The 19,611-nt window shown below is 43.8% G+C and overlaps 1 protein-coding gene across 9 annotated transcripts in view; it reads left to right on the forward strand.

The window, feature by feature from the left end:
- The window catches only part of dgkh (diacylglycerol kinase, eta), a 640,503-nt gene that overhangs the window by 308,237 nt on the left and 312,655 nt on the right, over positions 1-19,611 (forward strand). The window lies entirely within an intron of this gene.

Genomic DNA, 19,611 nt, shown 5'->3' on the forward strand with positions numbered 1-19,611 from the left:
AGATTAGAGGAATTAATGCGTGGCTCAAAGACTGGTGTGGTAGAAGTGGGTTCCAGTTCATGGTGCACTGGCATCAGTACTGGGGAAAATGGGGGCTGTATCATTGGGATGGTCTACAGCTGAACCATGCTAGGGCTGGTGTTCCAGCGAGCCGCATAACTAAGTAAGTAGACAGGGCTTTAAGCTAAATAGTGGGGGTAAGAGATCAAATTTGGGAAGATGTGCTAAATCGAAGAGTAGAGACAAGGCCAGAGAGAAAGGTATTAATGTGGGAAATGATAAACTGTAACAGGAAGGGACAGAGAATACGAATCTAAGAGTAAATCAGCAGTCAAGGCTAGACATTACAGAAATAATGAAAGGACAAAACTAAAGGCTCTGTATCTGAATGGGTGTAGCATTCGAAACAAAACAGTTGAACTGATAGCACAAATAGAAATAAATAAGTACGATTTGATAGCCATTACAGAGACATGGCTTCAGGAAGACATAGCTTGAGACCTGAATATTGAAGGGTATGTGAAATTTAGGAAGGACAGGAGGCTAGGAAAAGGTGGAGGGGGGCTCTGTTAATTAATGATGGTATTAGCACATTAGAGAGGGATGACCTAAGTTCAGGAAACCACAATGTAGAAGGGGTTCGGGTAGAGATGAGAAATTATGAAGGCAAGAAGTCACTTGTGGGAGTGGTGTACAGGCCCCCTAACAGTAACCACACAATAGGTCAGAGTTTAAAGGAAGAAATAATGGCAGCTTGTCAGAAAGGTACGGCGAAAATCGTGGGGGATTTTAATCTACATATAGATTGGAAAAATCAGATGGGCCTAGATGAGGTGTTCATAAAATGTTTTCTTAGAACAGCACATTCTGGAGCCAACCAGACAGCGGGCTATACTAGACTTGGTATTGTGCAACGAGAGAGAACTGATGACCTTATAGTGAAGGCTCGCCGAGGTAGCAGCGATCATAATAGGATTAAATTTTACATTCAGTTTGACGGAGAGAAGAATGGGTCCAAAATTAGTATTTTTATTAGTATTAAAATGAGTATTTTAAACCTAAATAAGGGCAATTATGAGGGCATGAAAGCAGAGCTAGCTCAGGTGAACTGGCAAATTAGGTTAAGGGATAGGTCAATAGAGATGCAGTGGCAGACTTTTAAGGGGATATTTTTGAATACACAGAATAGATGCATTCCAACAAGGAAGAAAAATTCCAAGGGGAGGACACCCTATCCGTGGTTAACTAAAAACCTTAAAGATCATATCAAACATAAAGAAAAAGCATATAATTGTGCAAAGATGGTGGCAAGTCAGAAGATTGTACAGAACATAAAAAACAGCAAAGACTGAGTAAAAAATTGATAAGGAAGGAAAAATTAGAGTACGAGAGAAAGCTGGTGAGAAATATAAAGACAGATAGTAAGAGTTCCTATGGATATTTAAAAAAGAAGAGTTAAAGTGAGTGCTGTTCCTATAGAAAGTGAGTCTGGGGAATTAATAAGGGAAAATAAGGAGATGGCAGATGAATTGAATAGGTATTTTGCATCGGTCTTCACTATGGAGGATACAAGCAACATCCTGGAAATAGATGTAAATCAGGAAATGGAAGTGGGGCAGGAACTCGAGAAAATTACAATCACCAGGGAAGTGGTACTGAATAAATTGTTGGAGCTGAGGGCTGACAAGTCCCCGGGTCCTGATGGACTTCATCCTAGGGTCCTAAAAGAAGTGGCTAGTGAGATAGTTGATGCGTTAGTTTTAATTTTCCAAAATTCCCTAGTTTGGGGGAAGGTTCCATTAGATTGGAAAATAGCAAATGTAACTCCTTTATTCAAAAAGGGAGGGAGACAGAAAGCAGGAAACTATAGCCCAGTTAGCTTAACATCTGTCATAGGGAAAATGTTAGAAGCTATTATTAAAGATGCTATAACAGGACGCTTAGAAAAATTCAAGGTAATTAGGCAGAGTTAACATGGTTTTGCAAAAGGGAAATCATGTTTAACCAATTTATTGGAGTTCTTTGAAGAAGTAACATGTGCTGTGGATAAAGGGGAACTGTTGGATGTACTGTACTTAGATTTCCAGAAGGCATTTGATAAAGTGTCACATCAAAGGTTATTGTGGAAAATAAAGCTCATGGCGTAGGGGTAACATATTGGCATGAATGGTAGATTGGCTAGCTAACAGGAAACAGTAGGCATAAATGGGTCACTTTCTGGCTGACTGTTTCGGCCTCAGCGGGAGTATTGCGTCCAGTTCTGGGTGCTGCACTTTGGGAAAGACGTGAGGGCATTGCAGAGAGTACAGAAAAGATTCACGAGAACGGTTCCAGGGATGAGGAACTTCAGTTATGAAGATAGATTGGAGAAGTTAGGACTGTTTTCTTGGAGAAGAGAAGGCTGAGGGGTGATTTGATACAGGTATTCAAAATTATGAAGTGTCTGAACAGAGTAGATAGAGAGAAACTGTTCCCACTCATGAAAGGATCGGCAATGAGAGGGCACAGATTTAAAGTATTTGGTAAGAGAAGCAAAAGTGACATGAGGAAAAACTTTTTCACACAGCGAGTGGTCAAGGTCTAGAATGCGCTGCCTGAAGACGTGGTGGAGGCAGGTTCAATTGAAGCATTCAAAAGGGAATTAGACAGTTATATGAAAAGAGAGAATGTGCAGGGTTATGGGGAGAAGGCAGGAGAATGGAACTGAGGGAATCGCTCTTTCGGAGAGCTGGTGTGGACACGATGGGCCAAATGGCCTTCACTGTAACAATTCTTTGATTCTGTGAAGTTATACAGGGCATTGGTGAGACCACATCTGGAGTACTGTGTACAGTATTGGTCTCCTTTATTTAAGGAAGGATGTAAATGCATTGGAAGCAGTTCAGAGAAGGTTTACTAGACTAATACCTGGAATGGGCGGGTTGTTTTATGAGGAAAGATTGGACAGGCTAGGCTTGTATCCGCTGGAGTTTAGAATAGTAAGAGGCGACTTGATTATAACATAAGATCCTGAGGGATCTTGACAGGGTAGATGTGGAAAGGATGCTTCCTCTTGTGGGAGAATCTAGAACTAGGGGTCATTGTTTAAAAATAAGGGGTTGCCCATTTAAAACAGAGATGAGAAATTTTTTCTCCGAGGGTTGAGAGTCTTTGGAACACTCTTCCTCAAAAGTCAGTGGAAGCAGAGTCTTGAAATATTGCAGAGGTAGATAGATAGATTCTTGATGAGCAAAGGGTGAAAGGTAATCGGGGGTAGGCGGGAATGTGGAGTTGAGGTTACAATCTGATCAGCCATGATCCTGTGGAATGATGGAGCAAGCTCAAGGGGCCAAGTGCCCTACTCCTGCTCCTAATTCGTATGTTCATCCCCCCCCCCCCCCCCTCCCCCACCAATCAGCTGCCTAGGCTATAAGCTCTGCAATTCCTTCCCTAAACCTCCCAGCATCTCTACCTCTCTGAGCATGCTTTTGGTACCTGTCCTAATATCTTGTTGAGGCTCACTGTCAAGTTTTGTTGGATAACGCACTGTGAAGCCTTGGGATCTATTACTACTACATTGCAGACACTATATAAATGCAAGTTGCTGTTTTACTACCTTGGATCCAACACATAATCAGGAGATTCTGTGGAAGTGGAAGTTGGGAAAATATAGCTGTAGTGTTGTAGGTCTGTTTCCAATCAAAGTCCTTTTGAGTGCATTGAAGTTCCAATCAACAGTGGTTCCGGTCGGTATATTGTCAGTTGCTGATACAAATCCTGCTGTTCTGATTCAGGGTTGAGCCCAGTGAACAAACAGCACCAAGAACAGCCCTTTTCAAACCAGGAGACCTACAGCGTTCAAACAGGACAAGCCAGTTAATGAGAAACATAATTGCAAATATATTCCATGGATGGGTTTGGGAATCACTTATGGCCCTTTGGGCTACACAACCTGCACTTTGTTAATGCACAGCTTTGCTCACTATATGGGACTCCTCCCTAAAGTGGGAATTAATCTAAGTGCTAGGTTCCCTTGGGTTTATGCTCACGACTGTCCAAGACCCTTCATGCAGAGATAATTCCGAGTTTGCCCAATAATGTTGGAAATTGGAACTTTTCCTTGAATGAAGATCCTGTTGGTTTTAGTGTTTCTGTGGCAGAGGTCAAAAGATCAGGTTCCTCTTGTGCCTGTTGCCTGCATTGATGGATCTATGGATCTGCCATCAGGATAAAGGAGCCCAGTTAAGTCAGGTTAAGACATTGGGCCACTGGCCACGATCGGAACTACAAGAGCTCTAAAGCTGGTCAGATGCCCCATCATGGGATTTGCAGTTGTTCGATATCAATCCCTCTCTTGGAGCTCCAACCAATATCAGAACTCAAAAACACAATCCACACCTACTGTGGACTGAATTTTTCCATGTACGGTGAAGTCACCCGCTGAGGCCGAAAGCGGGAGCCGACCTCTCTACGGCAGGTGGTGGAATCCTGGGGCGGCACTTTGCCGTCGGAGGCCAATTAACAGGCCGCCAGCGGGGCCCAATGGTGGCCCTCCGCCCAAGAGGTGCCGGCCCATTCAGAGGGCCCGCAGCACTGCAGCCTCAGTCGTGCTACTGCTAGCTGTGGCCATTGCTAAGGCTGCATCACCAGGGAGAGGGTGCCTCAATGGCGGGGAACTCTCGAAGAGTAGGTGGGTTTTTATGGCGAAGCCGGAGCCAGGCAGGCAGGTCCCGGCGATCGGGAGTGGGGCGGGTGTGATGTACGGTTTCCTTGCACTAGAAGGGCTGTTGTCATGAGAGGCGGCAGTTGCAGCCGGGGAGCCCCTCTATGGGCCATGGAATGCTCATAAAGGAGGTCGCTCCATGCCCGGCGCTAACCCACTGGGAGGCTGCCACGGTATACCTGGCGGTCTCCCAACATAGTGGGGCCCTCCCATTGCGAGCAAAATGCCTGGAGGGGTTTGGGAAGTGGCTATAATTGGCCAATTAAGTAGCTCACGGGCAGCTGAGCCACTGAGCTCCCCACCACTGGCAATATGCCATGGCGGCCAGAAGAAGTCAGGCTGCTTTCCCCCACCGTATTGCCAGCCTTCCTGCCTCCTAGCCCATCTCCAATGGACTGGGAAAATTCAGCCCTGTGTGTGAGTGCAGTGAAGAACTGTCAGCTGTTTTGACTGAGCAGTTTGGATCATTTCTGCTTCAAATTCCCATCAAGTGGATGCTGCAGGAAATGCAAGCGCTCTCGTACGTTTTGTCCTTCATAAAAGCAGCAGCTTTCTTCACACCACCATGGGCAGTGATTGTGCCAAATCATACATCATAATTCCGCACTGTCAATTGTCTTCCCATAAAGCCAGGAGGCAAATAGACGGACTAAAATGTCTTCCTAGTGTGAATGGCAGCTAATGCAGACTAAATCCCAAAGCTGTGGAGGAGCTGGAGGTTGGGAAGAGACATCCTAATGACATCCCAAAGCACGTATCGCCAGTGAAGTGCTTTCTTGAAGTTGTGATGTAAGAAATTTGGCAGCCAATTTGCACAAAGCAATCTCCTGCAAACAGCAGTGTGATAACTGTTGGTTGAGGGATAAATATTGACTTGGAAATAATGCCATGGGATCTTGTACCCTCACCTGAGAGGGCAGACTAGGGCTCGATTTAACACCTCATCCAAAAGACGGCACCTCCGACAGTGCACGCTCCCTCAGCACTACACTGGGAGTGTCAGCCTAGATTTTGTACCTGGAGTAGGTACTGAACCCAGGACCTTCTGACTCAGACCAGAGTGCTACTCACTGAGCCAAGGCTGACACTTTGGAAAGGAGACATAAAGAGCAACTGGTGTGCAGCAAATCATTTTGCAGCTGCATGTTTACTTGTGCTGAAAACCGTGGTATTCAATGCCTGCTGTTAGTTCCTTTTCACTGAACAAAAATCCACCAGTGACAGAGTTCGAGGTGTGGAGAATTTTTGATTAAACTCCAGAGACTGATGCCTGCCAGGCTGGTGTTCTGGCTGCAAATCCCCACTTGATTGCTTTTTACATATCTCTTTCCCCGTGATTCATTTTGTTTTTATCACCATCAAAAGCTTGTCTGAAAACAGATGTCTGGTGAGGTTGGGGAGTGGGGAAGAAAGAATTCAAGGGCTGAATTTTCCTGGGCGGCTTGGAGGTGGTGGGGGTCAATGGGCGCTGGGAAAATGGAGGGGAGTTGCATCGGACGGCTCCCTGTTGTATTCCCGCCGCCAGGGATGTTTTTTATGGGCGGGAGGGGACCTGGAGCAGCTGTCCGCACTACAGAGGCGAGCAGCCAATTTAAGCCATCTACGGACCAAGTTAGGTCCGATTATACGGGCATGTCGGCATTTTACCACCTGCAGAACAGCCCCCCACTGCGTGAGGAGGCTGCAATCACAATGGAAGTGCCCTCCCAACGGCAGGCAGGGGGCCATCAGACCCAGAGGCTCCATGCCCCGAAGAGGGGACCACAGGCAGGAAGGGCTGCACCCATGGCCCAAATAATCCACACAGAGGAGTTTCTCCTCCACTTCAATGAGCCTAGCAGCTAAGGCCCTAAAAGGTTTACCTTTTTAAATGCATGCTTCTGAGGGTGGCTTCATGTTGAGATGCTCTCGTAGTCCCTCTCCAAGTGGCACGGCCGAGGCTGCAGAGCTGCTGGCCCTCTGATTCAGGCAGCAGCATCAGGAACCCGCCCACCGCACTCTTTAGGGTAGTGAGTGCAGAGGCAGCCAATTTGGAAGCCACTTGCTGGAAGATTGTCATCAGGAACATTGTCAGCAAGTGAGGGCTCAACACCCCCATTTGGTCCCGACATTGGGGTTTCAAGGCTGATGGGAAAATCCAGCTGCAAAAGAAGCTAAACTGCTCCTATTTTTCCCCACAGCATGATTAAGAGTCTCTGTGGGTTAGGTGTGGTGGGAATTCTCTCTGATGTCATTTAACTGCTGGCAATTACTAAGTTTTAGTGGTGGTTGTGTTGGTGACATGCCCTGTTAGCTGGGGCTGGTGTTTCCTTGAACTGAGTGCATTTACTGTGCAGCCTCACAACACACTGTCAGTCTCCTGTCTGCCTCAGTGGCTGAGCCTCCCCCCTTGGGAAAAAGATTTCCAGGTAAATCAAGCGTTCACTCAGCTTCAAAATAATGGGCAAAGTGTTGCTGTTCACATAAATCATCTGAGTAGTTGGGGAAGCTGCCAGCTGTTAGTAACTCGTGTCAGGGGAGGGGATAGAGGAAAGCAGCCTCTCTGCAGCTCCCAGTGCAAGTAAAGGAGATGTAAGGTTTCCATGTGATGTGTAAGCCAGTGTCTGCGCTGGGAAGAGCAGGATAAGCAGGGCAGCTGCTGCTTGGGGCCCAAATAGGAGCTCAGAGAGTGGGGTGAGTAAATAGCTTTTTTTCTTTTTTTTTGCTGACTGTTTACTTTGCTTATCTGGTTATGAGGATGTTGGAACTTTGGTCAGTTAGCCCTGGAGGAAACAACTTTTTTTTTGCACTTGGTTAAAAGTAAAGAACTTGCGTTCATGTAGCGCCTTTCATGGCCTCAAGATATCCCAGAGGCTTTACAGCCAACACAGTACTCTTTGAAGTGTAGTCACTGTTATGTGGTAATGTTATGTAATGTTGAGAGTTTGATGCCTTACTGGTACAATATAGCCTGTTGTGTGGATTAAATACAGAGACATAAGAGAAATGTTCAGCCCAACTGTGTATAGCTGTATACCGTGGACATGTATCAGAATATTTTGTTTTACTTATAGGGATCATTTTGCCAGCTGTTCTCCTAGACGGATTGTAGGTGGAGTACGGCTATAATATTATGGGATCTATTCTGTACCCTGTGTCTGGACTGATAAAGCTTCCTGACTGGCATTTGAGCTGGAAAAAAATTGTTTCTGCTGCATGCGTCTTAAATTTATTGTAATGCTCTCTTCACCCGAAAACCTATCCAGATATTTTTATTATACTGGAATGCATTGCCTCAAAGGGTGGTGGAAGCAGATTCAATAGTAACTTTTCAAAAGATAACTGGAGCAAAAATAAATGCAGGACAACAGGGGAAGAGTAGGGGAATGGGACTAATTGGATAACTCTTTCAAAGAGCCAGCACAGACTCGATGGGCTGAATGGCCTCCTTCTCTGTGGTATGATTCTGTGATACTGTCAAGGCTAATGAGAACTGCATAATCAATGCCCTGAATTCCTCATTTCTATATTCTGTGGTTCTATAGTGTTAAGATTTACTTTTTTTGTAGTAATTGTGCACTCAAAATGTTTTATGTTTTGGGAGCCATGAAGCAACACACAAACTGCAGTGGCGAAGAGAGCTGCCAAGTGTGTGTGTGTGTACCTGCTGTAGCAGCACAGCAGATTAAATATTTAGCATGCCAAGCTATACAAAATGCTTGGGGGTTCCAAAATCAGATTAGCACATCTGAAATTCATAACTAAAAAGCAAAAATTGTTCAACTCAAAAGCCAGCCTGTCTGTCAGAAATCCCAAGTGTGCGGGGTTCTTGGCCATCTCTGATGCAAAGACTGGGTGGCTCTCGTTAAGTCGGTTTGGAAATGTACGCTGAATGGCTCAGAAAGCCCAAAATGTTACTGCGTCACTGCTATCTTCAGTCTGATCAGAGATGGTTATGCAGCTGTTTCTAAGCCAGCATGACCTTGCACTTGTTTTTAATTTGCTCTTTGGGTGCTTGTCTGTTCTTCTAATAAGGACTGCTTCAGAGCTGAGTATTTCCTGGTGCTGTTCTCCCCACAGAATGCTTTACAGACAAGAGATCTTACCATTATGTATGAAGATGATTCCCAAGGGAGTAGTGCACCAGTCCCCAGGTGGCAGGTTTGTTCAGATGTTAATCGAGGGTTGTCAGTGAAGAAGTTTCCCCTGTTCTTTGCTATTTTAGATGAATTTTCTTCTGGCTGAAACTGTTTTCAGTTTTTTCATTTCCTAATTTCATGATTCCATCCATTGTCGATTATTCATTAACCATAAATCAGTGTAAAAAGGCAAAGCGCAAAATACAGCAGATGCTGGAGACCTGGAACAAAAACAGAAAATGCTGGAAACAACCAGGTTAGTCAGGCAGCATTTGTAAAGAAAAATAAACTATTGAGAGGACAGACCTGAATCATCAACCTTTTTCTTTCCTGTACAGATGCTGCCTGACCTGCCTGTTTTTATTCAGCATAAGAAGGGATTGTTTCCTTGAGTCTCACTTGATCTGCAGTACAACCTGCATGCTTCTTAGTCTAGAGAAACATAGTTCTCTTTTTTATTTCTCTAGATCTCCCATTTCATGGCTGCACTCTTAGCTTTGGAATTAGCTCCCTTAATCTCTCTGCCTCTCTACCTTTTGTCTCCTCCTTTAAGGCATTCCTTAAAATCTACCTCTGACCAAGCTTTTGGTCACATCCTAATATATATGAGGCTCGGTGTTAAATGTTGCCCAATAACACTCCTGGGTGGTTTTACTATGTTAAAGGTGCTATATAACTGCAAGTTATTGTTTTTGAAGTCTATATGACTTTTTAAAATGTCAGAAAATAGTTTGTGGCATGAAGACAAGAACCCAAGTTTTTAGTCATTAGCAGTTCATGAAGTTCCAAGTCTGTCTCTTCTGTGGAATTTTATGTTAGAGAATTCCACAACTCTCCACCCCCACAATCCATTTCCAAGAAAATTGGGAATTTGAGTTGTCTTCCGACTGTTTGTGCTGTCACGGTGAAGCTACATTTCAGCTAGGAAGCTGCAGATAGAGCTTTTCAGATTTTCAGAGGGCCCAAAATCAAAGACCATCTGCAGATTGGGGTATGTGCACATAAAACACAGATGTTGCTACCATGGTGAAGCCAGTTCGAGTTGCCAACCCTCCAGCATTATCCTGGAGTTTCCAGGAAATGAAGCTTAATCTCCAGGACACTACTGGGAGCAACCCAGGAGAAAAATCATAAGAATGTTAAAATAAATGTGTTTTATTTCATTTTTTTTGAACACACTTATTAGTTATTAAAATATTGGACAAGGGTGGAGGAAGAAGTCTGTTTGACTGATGGTCATGAATTGTACTGTGGGTTAACAAAGTCAGTACATTTTCCAGTTTGCCACGGGAAGGCTGAGTGTTAGGAGGATGGGTGTGCTGGACAGGAAAGTGGGGGCATGAAGTCCTGTTGGAGGTGGGAGGTCAAGAAATAAAACGTCCAGGAATAGGCTGAACCAGAATTGGCAACCCTGTATTAGGTGGTGTGTCATTTTTGACTTTAATAACTCTGTTTGATTCTTGAGGCTTTCACACAGTCAAATGATAACTGGAGATACTGACACCGACTCAACTCACTCTGTCCCATGTTCCTCACATTGTGGGGTCTCTGAGGCAATTGGAAAGTGTGACATCATTCCAAAAATAAAGGGCGGAGAGGTCCCTGAGGGGAATGAGGCTGGGGAGAGTGAGTGAGTGTCAGAGCAAATCTTTGGACTGCTTTCATGTGGTGCAGAGTTTTAAAATATGCCTTTTGGATATGTACACATCCTGACGAGAGGGGTGAATATTTGCAACGGGTGAAACATTGAGCCTGCTGCCAGCGCAATTCTAGAAATGGTTGATCACTTACTGAAGATCATTCAGTAATTCAGCATCTTGTGAATCAGATATTGATAATTGACAGTGAAATATTCAACAGATGAATAACTGATTTTATCGCTATCTTGCCAACAGAGACCTCCCCTGGGTCTCTGCTATTTACATATTACTATGTTTCAAGTCTTGGCTGATATTCAGAGAAGGATTGATTCCACCTTCCCGGGCTTAAAAATCCAAATAAAAATGACTGGGAGTTCCTTTGGAAGACTGACCAGCAAATCTGGCCAACCCACAGTGCAACAGGCATAATGAGTGTGAATCATACTGTTCCCGTATCTGACATGGTAAGTGCTTTCAGCCCTGTGTAAAGCCCTGAAATGAGTGAAGGTAATCATAAGGGAGACTGAAGGGAATGTTCATAGAATAATAGAATGGGTAAAGTACAGAAGGAGCCATTGGGCCCATTCTGGCTCTCGGTAAGAGCAATTCAGCAAGTTCCAATCTCACGCCCTTCCCATGTAGCCCTGCACATTTTTTCTCTTCAGGTGCTTATCTCCAATTCCCTTTCGAAAACCATGATTGCATCTACCTCCACCACACACTTGGGCAGTGCATTCCAGATCCTAACCACTCGCTGTGTCGCAAAGTTTTTCCTTTTTGATTCTTTTGCCATTCACCTAAATCAGTGTCCTCTGGTGCTCGACCCTTCTGCCAGTGGAAACAGTTTCTCACTTTGTCTTGACCTCTCATGATTTTGAACAACTCTATCAAATCTCTTCTTAATCTTCTCTAAAGAGAACAGTCCCAGCTTCTCCAAACTATCCACGTAACTGAAGTTCGTCATTGCTGGAACCATTCTTGTGAATCTTTTCTACATCTTTCAAATGCCTTCACATCCTTCCTAAAGTGTGGTGCCCAGAACTGGACACAATACTCCAGTTGAGGGTGAATCAGTGTTTTATAAAGATTTCCCATAATTTCCTTATTTTTGTGCTCTATGCCTCTATTGATAAAGCCCAGAATTCCATATGTTTTATTAACCGCTTTCTCAAACTGCCCTGCCGCCTTCAATGATTTTTGAACATAAATCCCCAGGTCTGCCAGTTCCTGCATCCCCTTTAGCTTGTTAAATAAACAAAACTGCAGATGCTGGGAATCTGACCAAAATCAGAAAATGCTGCAAAAACACACAGCAGTCGCATGTGTAGTGAAAAGAGACAGACAGGACAACATGAATTGGGCTCTGAATAAGATTGTTAACCAGCCTTTCCCCCAGGTGGACAGAAAAAGACACATGGAACTATTCACAGAGCAGGGAAGTATTCCCAGTGTCCTACTAGCTATCCTTCAACCACCACCACCAAAATGATTAGATCATTTATTTTCATTGCTGTTTTTGGAATCTCATATATATAGTGACTACATTTCAAAAGTACATTAACTTGGTGTGAAGTGCTTTGCAATGTCCTGAGGATATGCAAGATGCTATATAAAAGCAAGTTATTTTTCTTGACTTATTATGATGGGGACTGCCAGTCTCTGTATTCTGTGTTGTGGCTGTATTGTCAAACCTGGCTGTTTCACTCTAGTTCTGCTACAAGACAATCTTTTAATATATTACACAATGAGAAAAATCCCTTTGAATTAACATTTTACAATACACAAAACATTTTTTGGTCTGGGTTATGATGTAAGATCTGAAAGATGAAGCCCAACATTGGCCCCAGTCTGACAATGCCTCGATTCTAAAATTCACATCCTCGTGTTCAATAGCCTTGCCTGTCCCTATCTCTGTAACCTCCTCTAGCTCCACAACCTTCTGTGCCCTTCCAATTCCGGCCTCTTGCACATCCCCAGTTTCCTTTTGTTCCTCTATTGGTGGCTGTGCCTTCAGCTGTTTTGGCCCTAAGCTCTGGAATGGCCTCCCTAGATCTCTCTGCCCTGCTTCCTCTTATTCCTCCTTTAAGACACTCCTTAAAACCTACCTCTTTGACCACGCTTATGGTAGTCTGTCCTGATTACCTTCTGTGGCTTGGGGTCATTTTTTTTTTATTGATAACACTCTTGTTAAGTGCCTTGGCATATTTTTGCTATGTTAAAGGTTCTATATAAATGCAAGTTGTTGTAATAGTAATGCCTTATCAGGATGTCAATGGAATGGATAAGGCACATGTGTTTCTTTCATGGGTCAGTCCAGATAATGCTATGTTTATCCTGAGACTTGGAGCTGTTCTTTGAGCTGAGTACCAGAGTTTGTGTGGAATTTCTCCATTTCACTGCTGTTTCTTAGATTTCGACATGTATTTTTTATATGGTAAATGCCAAATGCCACAAATTTGTTTCAAGGCCTCCTTGTTTTACGTATAAACTGGGTAGAACAGAACACTGGACAGTATGGGATATATGCAAACCCTGAAATTATTCAAATAGCACTGCTGTCAGAAAGTTCCTGAAATTGAACCTTGAACCAATCTGGCTTCATTGTGAAGTTTTCACTGCAATCAGAGGCTCTTTTCAGCTGGATTTTGGATCTCATCTAACCTGTGTTCTAGATCCTTTAAAAAAAAAATAGTTGCTCTTTCCACATGTTCAACTCTGAGGTTTTGTTTTTGGAATCTCCAGAATAAATTCTGTCGAAAATGAACTTTCCTTCAAAACACTAAGTTCAATTTTCTGTGCTCTTATTAATTTTTCCTCATCACAATCTAATTAACGTTGAGAGTTGGAGAGGACACCCAAAGTTGCTACAGACATCAGTGCTCAAGAGTGCTTTGAGGCCGCAACAGATTTGCCATTATCATTTTGCTTGTTAACTTTGAGACAGTGGGCTGAATTCTCCCAGCCCTTTGGAGACCGGCTGTGAGGTGGGAGGTCTGGCAATATGGCGGGGGAAGGCATTAGGAGGAGAGTCGACGTCTTTCCGCCATCATGGCATATTGCCAGTGGCGTGGACCTTAGCAGGGTGAGCCACTTAAGGGCCCAATTCTGGGCCACTTCCTGCCCCTGAGGACATTTGCCCACATGAGGAGGGCCTGCTGCCACATGGGAAGACCAACAGGTAAACCCTGCGCCCTCCCAGCAGGTTCCCAGAAAGGGCCCTCCTTGATGGGTACGCCATGGCTGACAGTGAACAATGGCCACCCACCCCCCTTCACTGCCACCCAGCCTCAGTTGCTGCTGCTGCAATAACCCCTTCCCACCCCTGATTGTGCCAGGGCAATTCATAAACATTTAGCAATGTAATTTTAGATGTTTTGACTACTAATATCCCATTTAATGGCACCAGTTATACTGCTTCAAACATTCACAACCATCTGTACTTATTAATCCTCTAAAGTACCATAAAGACCTGAGACCATTATATTGCTTAATCCATGTGCATATTGACATTTGGAGAGAATAGAAAGACTTGCACTTTCTTATTCATACACAGGATGTGAGCATTGCTGGCAGGGCCAGTAGTTATTGCCCATATATAATTTCCTTTTGAGAAGGGCATAGTGAGCCACTTTCCTGAACCACTGCAGTCCATGCATGAAAGTACTCCCATCGAACTGTTAGGTAGGGAGTTCCAGAATTTTGACCCAGCGACAGTGAAGGAACGGCAATGTATTTCCAAGTTAGGATGACGTGTGACTTGGAGGTGGTGGTGTTCCAATCTGCCTGCTGCCCTTATTCTTCTAGGTGGTACAAGTTGTGGATTTGGGAGAAGAAACCTTGGTGGGTTGCTACAGTGCAACATGTATATGGCACACACTGCAGCCACAGTGCACCAATCATGGAGGGAGTGAAGATTTAAGGTGGTGGATGGGGTGCCAATCAAGCGGGCTGCTTTGTCCTGGATGGTGTTAAGCTTCTTGAGTGTTCTTTGGAGCTCATCCAGGCAAGTGGAAAGTATTCATCACACTCCTATCTTGTGCCTTGTAGATGGTGAAAAGGCTTTGGGGTCTCGGGAGATGAGTTATTCACTGCAGAATACCCACCCTCTGGCATGTACTTTTACCCACAGTATTTATGTAGGTGGTCCAGTTAGGTTTTTCTTGTCAATGGCAACCTCTAGGATGTTGATGGTGGGGGATTTGATGATGGCGCTGTTGCATGTCAAGAGGAGGTAGTTAGACTCTCACCTTTCACAACCTATGGATGTTTCAAAGCACTTTACAGCCAGTGAAGTACCATTGAAGAGTAGTAGTCACTGTTGTAATTTAGGAAATGCAGCATCCAATTTACACAGAGCAAGATCCCACCAGTGTGATAATCACTGGTTAATCTGGTGCTCAAATCTCTGGAGTGGGACTTGGAATCCACAACTTTCTGACTGATAGGCAAGAGTGCTAGCAACTGAGCCACAGCTAACATTCCAGTGTCATCGGAGTCAAAGCAAAGGATTATAAAAAATAAACTATTGAAGGCATCAGGCATTGTAAATCACAGGGCAGTTGTGACAAGTCACTCCTCCTTTGCACACAGGAATCTGGCTTTATTTTGAAACAAAAACAGGGATTTTTTGGAAGATGGAAGGTATCTGTAGTTGAAGGTAAAGACCAAATTTAGAATAATTCAACTTCCACATATTTATTTTCTTTTCCAGACATATGATTTTTCTGCTTGGCTTTGATTGCCAGTAAAGGTTTTCTCTTTTTTTCTTATTTTCTATTGTATTGTTTCACTTCAGTTTTGATTCTTGAACTCTGTCTTCTTCACTGCCTTTTTTTGTTCAGTATACTTCTCTGTTCCGTTTTTCTTTTGTCCTGTTAATTTCCATGAAGAATGTTGGGTCCCAGTGCAAATCCTTGAGAATGTTCAGAACGCAACAAAGCCCAAAAAATTATCGACATGGAGAACTGTACCATAGAGGTGAGAGTGATTGCCCTTGATATCAAGGCAGCATTTGATCTGCTGTGGCATCAAGGAGCCCTAGCCAAATTGAAGTCATTGGGAATCATGGGGCAAGCTCTTCACTAGTGGAGTCATACCTAGTACAAAAAAGATGGTTGTGGTTGTTGAAGGCCAATCATCTAAGCCCTAGGACATTACTGCAGGAGTTCCTCAGGGTAATCTCCTACGCCCAGCTGCTTCATCAAGGTCAGAAGTGGGGATGTTTGCTAATGATTGTATGATGTTCAGTACCATTCACAACTCTTCAGATACTGACGCAGTCCGTGTCCATGTGCAGCAAGACCTGGACAACATTCAGGCTTGGGCTGATAAGTGGCAAGTAACATTTGCGCCACACAAGTGCCAGGCAATGACCATCTCCAATAAGAGAGAATCTAATCATTTGTCCTTGCCATTCAACGACATAACGATCGCTGAATACCCCACTATCAACATCTTGGGGATTCCCATTGACCAGAAACTGAACGAGACCAGCCACATAAATACTGTGGCTTTAAGAGCAGGTTAGAGACTGGGAATTCTGTGGCAAGTAACCCACCTCCTGACTTCCCAAAGTCTGTCCACCATCTACAAGGCACAAGTCAGCAGTATGATAGAATACTCTCCACTTGCCTGGATCAGTGCGCCACCAACAACATTCAAGGAGCTTGACACAAGCAGGACAAAGCAGCCCATCTACCACCTTAAACATTCATTCCCTTCACTACAGACACACAGTGGCAGCATATACAAGATGCACTGCAGCAACTCACCATGCCTCCTTTAACAGCACCTTCTAAACCCATGCCACTTTCTTACACCTAGAAGGACAAGGGCAACAGATGTGTGGGAACACCAACCCCTGCAAGGTCCCCTCCAAGCCATACACCATTCTGACCTGGAAATATATTGCCATTCTTTCAATGTTGATGGATCAAAATCCTGGAATTCTCTCCTGAACAGCGCTCTGGGTTGACCTGCACCAGATGGACTGCAGCGGTTCTAGACCTTCACCACCTTCAGGGGCAATTAGGGATGGGCAACAAATGCTGGCCTTGCCCGGAATGCACACATCCCATTAGGGGAGGCAGTGGCATAGTGGTAATGTCACTAGACTAGTAATCCAGAGGCCCTGGCTAATGCCCTGGGGATATGGGTTCCATTCCCACCATGAATTTAAATTCAATTAATTAATAAAAATCTGGAATTGAAAGCTAGTCTCTGTAATTGTACCATAAAACTCTCAGCAATTGTCATAAAAACTCATCTGCTTCGCTAATGTCCTTTAGGGAAGGAAATCTGCTTCCTTGCCTGGTCTGGCCTACATGTGATTCCAGACCCACAACAATCTGGCTGACTCTTAACTGGCCTCTGAAATAGCTTAGCAAACCATTCAGTTGTCAAGAGCAATTAAGGATGAGCAACAAATGCTGTCCTTGCCAGTGATGCTCACATCCCATGAAATAATATAAAAAATGAAAATGAATAAAAGAAACCCATAGAATAATAGAATTGTACAGCACAGCAGGAGGCCATTTGGTCCATTGCACCTATGCCTGCTTACAAAAAGCTCTCCATTTGGTCCCATTTTCCTGCCTTTTTCAAAGACCCTTAAAACATGATCTTCAATGGCAGAGCAGGGATGAGGGGTTGAGTGACTCTCCTGCTTAGAATTTGTATGTATGTTTGTAACATGTTCTCTTTCAAGTATCTAGTCATATCTCTTTTAAAACTCTTGTGGATTCTGCATCCACTACAGCTTCTGATCAGGCATTCAACGTCGCAACAAAGCTTAGCAGAAAGGAAAATCTCCCATCCTTCCTCCCTGTTCCTGTGCTGATGAGTTCAACTACATTTAAACTTTGTTTAAATTTAGACCGGAATTTCTGAGCTGTACTTTTTTTTTAATTGAAAAGAATCTAATTTCCATTATTTAATGTGGAACTGATCATAATATTTCCTATGAACTTGGCATCTAACACTTCTCTGTTTTCAGTTTCTGTATCATATTAAAGATTGATCAGCTATTGCTGTTGGGATCTATTGGACCCATACTCTATGATATCGTTCGGTCAGTCTCTAGTGCCAGTTTCTTTTTCTGTTTGATGCCATTACTTTGGTTTTTGCTCTCTATCTCTCCAGTTGTTTCTCAATCCCTTGTTTCCTACTTCTTCAGATCTCTCGGCACTGTGGAGTCACTAATCCATGAGAATTCCCTGCACTGCCCTTGTCATGTATGCAGAGATTCAGTTCCCTGTAGAGTGTCACTGGAGTCTAGGGATTTAAAACAGTCAGTGACCTGAATATTTTATGTGTTCAGGGTCAAAGGGCCTCATTAGAGTTGTCTGAGCAAACTGAAAATCTGCATTTTGCAAGGTTTCCTCATTGATAGAGATCTGAGTAGGCCATTCAGCCCCTCAAGTCTGTTATGCTGCTCAATTAGATTGTGGATCATCTGCATCTTAATTCCATCTATCTGCCTTAGTTTTGTAACCTTTAATACCCTTGCAGAACAAAAAAACTATCAATCTCAGTTTTGAAATTTCCAGTTGACCCAAGCTGCAACAGGTTTTTGGGGGAGAGAGTTTCAGATTTCCATTACCTTTTGTGTGAAGAAGTGCTTCCTGACATCACCCTGAATGGCCTAGCTCTAATTTTAAAGCTATGCCCCGAGTTCTAAACTTGCCTACCAGAGGAAATAGTTTCTCTGTATCTACCCTGTCAAATCCTTTAATCTTAAACATCTCAGTTAGAACAGGGTGTTTGGCAGGAGATATAAAGTCATGTGTATGCCAACTGCAGTTGACTGAACTCACCAGGTGTACCATGAAAGGGGACTCCATGGTAACCTTATTTAATACTGCGCACAGTGCTAGTCTCCATATTGCAAAATAGCAAGAGACACTGGAGAAGGTGCAAAAAAAACCCTACCAGAATTGAAAGGTTAGAACTATCAGGAAAGACTGAACAAGCTGGGACTCTTCTCAGGACATCTCTCGAGAGTTCTTTAAAATTATGAAGGGGTTTGATAGGGTAAATGCAAAAGGTGTTTCCACTTGTAGGGAATTAAAAACTAGGGATCCTAAATATCAAAGTGTCTCCATGGAGTGCTTGAGATGTTCAGCATAGATGCATTTAAGGGGAAACTAGATATGTACATGAGGGAGAAGGGAATTGAAGGACACGTTGATGGGGTGAGATGAAGCTGGGGGTGGAGGACTGTGTGGAACATAAACATAGACCAGTTGGGCCGAATGACCTGTTTCTGTGCTGTAAATTCCATGTAATATCCAGTTTATAAAGAACGAATGGAAGAGCTTCCTCTTCACCACCTCTTTTACAATATTTGTGTGGCGCAGCGCAGTTGTCCCAGGATACACTTCCCTTTCCTAATAACCACACTTATACTATTATCATCAAGTGTCCCCTCCTCTTTGGTCAACCTTGCAAAGAGGATAGAGGCAGTTGTTGATGAGGACTTAACTAATCTCACTGCTGTCATTGGGTTTGCTGTTACACAGCAGTGAGCATACAGGCACAGCGTCGTGTGGTAGGGGCAGGCATGTGATGGTGATAGATGATGCTGTCTCTCAGGATCCATAACTTTCTTCCACTCTCCATTGATGACTGCACATGTGCAAGGAAGTATTTGGATCAGGCTACTCCTGCAGCTGCCAGACTCTCCGAGCTTGGCTCTTTCAGGCTAGATACACACAGGAATCAAGGGTCATCTTACTCACAAGCCTCGTGTGGAGACACAGTAGTCAGCCACCACAGCTTAGCTGGAAAAAAACCTTACATTTATATAGTGCCTGGTACAACCTCAGGACATCCCAAAGTGTTTTACACTTCAAAAATACTTAATTGGCTGTTGTCACTCATGTAATGTGGGAAACGCAGTAGCCAATTTCACACAGCAAGGGCCCATAAACAGTAATATGCTAATGACCCGATAACCTGTTTTAGTGATGTTGGTTGAGCAATACATATTGGCCAGGACACCGGGGAGAACACCCCTGGTCGTCTTCAAAATAGTGTCATGGGATCTTTGATGTCCATGAGAGGGCAGACGGGGCCTCGGTTTAATGTCTCAGCCACTCACTCCCTCAGTATTTCACTGGAATGTCAGCCTACATACTGTACTTAACTCTCT

Source organism: Heterodontus francisci, chromosome 10 (genome assembly GCF_036365525.1).
Source record: "Heterodontus francisci isolate sHetFra1 chromosome 10, sHetFra1.hap1, whole genome shotgun sequence".
In the NCBI taxonomy this organism is placed as follows: Eukaryota; Metazoa; Chordata; class Chondrichthyes; order Heterodontiformes; family Heterodontidae; genus Heterodontus; species Heterodontus francisci.